General features: G+C 41.9%; 1 pseudogene; it reads left to right on the top strand.

The window, feature by feature from the left end:
- Window positions 1-3,773: 3,773 nt before the first annotated feature.
- Window positions 3,774-5,210, top strand: LOC125220562 (annotated as a pseudogene).
- The last annotated feature ends 554 nt before the right edge of the window (window positions 5,211-5,764 follow it).

Below are 5,764 nucleotides of genomic sequence, written 5' to 3'. Positions count from 1 at the left end.
TCTCTTTTTTATAAAAAACCTTTAAAGTAATTAAATAATTATTTGGGAGATGGTTCATTAAATCTATACATTCTTATCTTCAAAAAATTTTAAATTTAAATTTAAATTTAAAGGAGGGCAAGACATTAATTTATCATAAGATTAATTATTTAAAAGCTTAAACAATTTAAGAACTATTAAACCAAAATTAAGAGATAAGGATTCATTTCATCATTAGATTTAAAAAGCCCAATTTCCCCCTTTCTTCTAAAAGGGCCCACATTTAAAGTTTAAAAACCATACTTCACTAAAATTATTCGGGCCCCAGGGGAGGCCCAAAAATGGTTCCAAAAGCCAAAAAAAATTAGCCCCCCTTTTTTCATTTAAAAAAAATTTTTTTCTAACATCTCATTTTTTGCCCCTTTCCCGGCGTTTTGCCGTCGCCGGCGAGCCCCGCCGGCCCCCGGTCACGCTCCCCCCTCCCTTTTCTCTATCTTGGGCTCTCTCTCTCTCTCTCTCTCCCCTTTTTTTTCGGCCCTCTCTGGGGGCCCCCACCCGCCCCTCCGGGCCCGGGCCCCGGGGCCCCCTCACCCTGGGCCCCGCCTTTTGCCGGTACACGGCCACCCGTTGAGGGGGAAAGGAGGAATTCCCCCATTTCCTTCTTTCTCTTCTTCTTTTTTTTTTAAGGTTTAAAACAATTGTTTAAAATGGTTTGGATAATGTGAAAAGGGGTTTAAATTTGGGAAAAATGACAACCGCCCAAATGTTGGGACCGCCGGTCGAATTGGGCCCCGCTGGGCATTGGGGCAGTTCCCGGGCCCAGCTTTTCGCCACGAGGTAACTTTCCAAATCGTTTTTATTGTGCGATGAAGTTCTCTAAGAGTTAGGGCAGCAATTGTTTTCTTTCGTTTTTCTATAGTTAACAAATTCATTCTAAAATCATATGCATAATTGGTATGAAAACCATTAGGGGGGAGGCATAATAATATGGTTTGAGTATTAAGCACTTTATTCCCCAAAGATCAAGCTCTAGTTGTGGTTTTAAGTTCGATGAAAAGTTCTAAATGTTAAAGAGGGTGAAGGAAGTGGTATAGAATTGGTATTTGACATGGAGGCTTCAAATGTTCATGTTTTACTAATTGTAATATGAAAATGACAATGTAGTAAGAAAAACAATTGTTAGGAGAATTTACCTTGAGAAAAAGGAGAAGAAGAAGAATGGTAGTGTGTAGGAAATTTGACTCTCTTCTTCAAACGCTTATATGCATCCTCATCTTGTAGAATTTTGTTTAGAAAATTTTTTTTTGTGAAGGAGCCAAAAGGTAGAGGATGATATGGTGTGATATTTATAAGGAAGAAAAGTGCATGAGTTTATATGGTTAAAACTTGATTCATATGTGGAGTGAAATGTCCAAAGGTTATGGACTTTTTGCCATAAGAGGCAAGTTGGTTAATCAACCATTCCTTTTACCTAAAAAGGAAAGAATATTATGTCTCGTCGCTTAAAAAGACGTGAGCCGTCATTTGGAAAACGTGAGCCGCCGTTTGATAAACGTGCTTGATGTGATTTGATTTCGTCGATTGTCTCGTTTTGATTTAACACGCTTGTTATCCATTCGTGTAGGTATCGAGGTTCAAGGCGGACTATTGCGCAAGATCCGAAGGGCATGGAGATTACTTTTATCTATTTTTCTTCACTCTAGTCAAACGTTGAACTCGATGTTGAACATGTATGAACTTTTATTTGAAGCTCGGTCTTTCATAAACGGACTATGAGAATACTATAGTATTTTGTAATAATACTATCCTCATTCACTATTCAAAATATACTTTACAACGATAAATCATAACGAGAAGTAAAAGAAAATTAGACGTCGAAACCTATATATATATGTAGATCGATTTTCTAAGTCTAGGGTAATAAAAAGTCGGGTGTTACAACCTCCACATCGGTAAGACGACTTCCGAATGTCGAAGTTTTTCTCGTCGGGCGTGATTCAAATTTTCGGTGGCAGCCTTCGAAGCCGTACCCCCCAAGATTGTCGATCTGATGCGATGCACTGAGCAAGATGGGTTCCCCAGATGTTAGGCAGCATAGATTGTAGCATTGGGAGTGGAAGAACGCTGTCCAACTGCTGGAAAGGGCCTACACGACGCGCTACAAGGAAAGAATCCCATGATGATCCTCGAGACCGTAGGCCGAACCGATGTGGATCTGCATGCGTATTTTGGGTAGCCGGTCAACAACGACTCAACGCCTCACTCGCCCCTCTTCAACAGAAGTGTCGGGCATCGGTCCGACTGTCTCATTTGTGGCCAATGACAACCGGCATGATATGGGCTACTACTGGCGGATGGGATATACCCAGGCGGCATGTCTTTGTGAAGACGATCAGCACGCGGCGGATGACAAGAAGGCTCTTCGCTGAACGGGCAGAGTCGCGCGCAAGAACGGGAGCGCGCATTTGGTGTGCTCCAGTCTCGATGGGCGACAATTAAGGGTCCAACGCGCTGTGGGATGTCAAATGCGTGCGATATAATGTACGCCGCATTATCATGCACAACATGATCGTCGGAGACGAAGGCGCATAACCGACTAGTTGGGCCAATGACGATGAAGTCGGTCCGAAGCCCGGAACGGCCACCCCTAGCGCATGACGGGGTACCTCACGATGAAGTCGGCCGCCTCCGAGAATATGCCGACATGCCAGTGGATGCTCATATTCAACTCCAAAAGGATATAATTGAAGAGTTGTAGACTAAGACTGCACGCGATAGTTTTTTCTTTATTATGTAATTTATTTTTTTAAATGAATGTACTTTTTTTTAATGCAATTAATGAATTTTCCCATATATGTCTGTAGAATTTAATTCCGTAATTTAATCGTAAATTTAATTCGTAAATGTAGTTGTTTTTGAATTATTTTTATTCGGGGCTATGGCTAGTCTATTTGAGTAAAATGATGATGTGGAGGTGGATTGTTAGTGCGATGACGTGAGAGAGAGAAGTGGTTGCCTATGGCTGACGAGAAAATTTCCTAGTCCATGAACACCACATGGCAATCTTATTTGGTATACCTTACTAATAAGATCTTGCCAAATGGAAATGTATAGCTTACATGGCCAAATGATTATAATGACATAATATGATGTTTTAAGGAAATTTTTATAATTCCCATATATAAAATGATTATATTGCACCACCAAATTTATTAATCGAGAGTTCTGTTCTTTTTATTGATATGTAAAATATAAATTTTATTTATTTATTTTATGGGAATATTTATCTTTTTTATTGATATATACATAAATTATATTATATTATGATCGCACACAATAAATTTAATATATGAATGACCATACAATGACGTTCTATTTTTTTTTTAATTTATCATTACACAATGATCATATCTGATGGATTTTATACAATAGACAAAATATGAATCTAAAGAAATTAAAATACTACTACTATTCATTAGGGTATTCAAATTAAGGATTATAATCTTATTTATCTTAATAAAGAAACATCAACTATAAATCTAAAGAAGATAAAACTTTAGTAGGCATAAAAATGTGGTCTTTAATTTATAGTTATTTAACTGTAAAAAAATAATTATAATAAAATGAAGATAAAAATTAAACATACACAAAGATATAATCAATAAATTATAAATATAGTCAAGAATATATTTACTTGAATAAAAAAAGACCAAATTTTAGTACATTCTAGAAAATTATGTGAGTATAAAAAATGAATAAATATGTACTCAACTAAAAAAACAAAAAAATAAAAAATGACGTGGCACCAATACAAATACGGTCTACCTCTTCATCACACACCCTCACCGCTGCGCAAAAAAGGCGTCGTACCCTCCGTCGTCGTTGCAACCCCAATTCTCAGCAAAACTTCCACACTTCTCTCTCTAGGGTTTCTGCAACCATGGATCAATACTTCCCCCCTGATGCTATCAAACCTCCTCCACTTCCACAATTACCTCGACCCCACCACCTCCCCCCTCCTCTCCTCCTCCTCCTCCGACGCCGCTTCCACCTCCGCCGCTCCCCTCCTCTTCTTCACCCTCTCCTCCGTCCTCTCCTACCTCGCCTCCCACCCCCCCAAAAAGAAGCCCAAAACCTCCTCCTCCGCCGCCGCCGCCAAACCCCCCTCCGAATTCTCCGTCGCCGCCTTCCGAGCCCTCTCCACCGAGCGCATCTGGGCCATGGAGGCCCCCTCCGCGACGCCCAATGGCGATCCCTCTACGGCCTCTCCTACCCCGTCTTCACCACCGTCGTCGAGAAGCTCAAACCCTACATCACCCAATCCCAGCTCTCCCTCCCCTCCGATTACGCCGTCGCCATGGTCCCTCCCGCCTCGCCCACGGCCTCTCCCTCAAAACCCTAGCCTCCCGCTACGCCCTCGAGCCCTACCTGATTTCCAAAATCACAAACATGGTCACCCGCCTCCTCGCCACCAAGCTCTACCCCGAATTCATCAAAATCCCGTCGCCCGCCGCCGCCTCGTCGAAACAACACAGGGATTTCAGGAAATCACACCCTCCCGAATGTCTGCGGCGCAATTGATACAACCCCGTCAAGCTCCACAAACTCAGCCCCGATGCAATCAACGGCTCAATGTATTATTGCAAATACGGATTCCCATCGCTTCTATTGCAGGTCGTGGCCGATCACAAGAAGATATTTTGGGATGTCTGCGTGAAAGCCCCGGAGGCCACGAGGACGCTGATCATTTTTGGGATAGTTTGCTGTATAACAAGCTGATTTCAAGCGACATTGTTTGGGATAAGGGAAGGCGCAAGGGGCAGCCTGTGAGGCCGTATATTGTCGGGGTTGGAGCTTCCTTGCTCTCGTCCTGATGACGCCCTTTTAGCTACGACAGGACAGGCAGTCCCGCCCAGAATGCATTTGATGAGGCGCTGATGAAGGGACGAAAGGCAGTGGAGGAGGCAATTGGGTTGCTAAAAGGGAGGTGGAAGATTATGCAGGACTTGAATGGGACTGAATCACGCTCCTCAAACAATTGTTGCTTGCTGCTGTTGCACACCCGTGTCAGGTTGCAAGGAGCCTGAGCCGGAGCTGTGGAAGGAGCCGGAGGAGTGGCCAGACACCGGGGGTGCTGGAGAATGAGAAGCCGCTCTATTACTATGGGGGGAACTTGAGGCAGCTTTTGGCCGATGATCTCTATCAACGACTGTCATCAAGATGAGGGGGCATTGTTAGCGGTAAATGTAAGAATATCGATCGTTGTATTACTAGAGACCGTAGCATAATATATCTATAGTTCATAAAATGAATTAGACCGACTTTAGTCCCAAACTCACATTGGAAGATATGAATTAGGTAATGTCTCTTTTGTAAGTTGTTGCTTATACTGTGCTATTGCTCTACTGTGGTAGAATGATACTTTTTGCCTTTTCCTATAGCCTTTTTCACTTAGTGTGCTGTGTTTACTAGTCTACTACCTCCATTTCTATGTTTATATACAATGACTAAGGAACTGATTTTGAGTACTCTGAGACATGACTATATATATCAATAGTTGTTACATTCTTGAAAATTTTGATGACCTCAGAATATTAATGGTGGCAAGATTGGCCGGGAAACCTGATACCCGGTCCCTTGATTTCTTCTTTTTATTCATCCTCCCATCACAAAAAAGCAAACATAATGGATTGTTAAGGAAGGAATTTAACTCCATAAATGAGTTGGGATATTTCAGGATCCATTCCTAGTTATATCCAGATGTGGCTAACTGTCTTTTTGTTTT

The sequence above is a fragment of the Salvia hispanica genome, chromosome 4 (genome assembly GCF_023119035.1).
Source record: "Salvia hispanica cultivar TCC Black 2014 chromosome 4, UniMelb_Shisp_WGS_1.0, whole genome shotgun sequence".
NCBI classification, from domain to species: domain Eukaryota; kingdom Viridiplantae; phylum Streptophyta; class Magnoliopsida; order Lamiales; family Lamiaceae; genus Salvia; species Salvia hispanica.
Note: the sequence above shows the minus strand (reverse complement) of the source record. Positions and strands in the feature narration are given on the sequence as shown.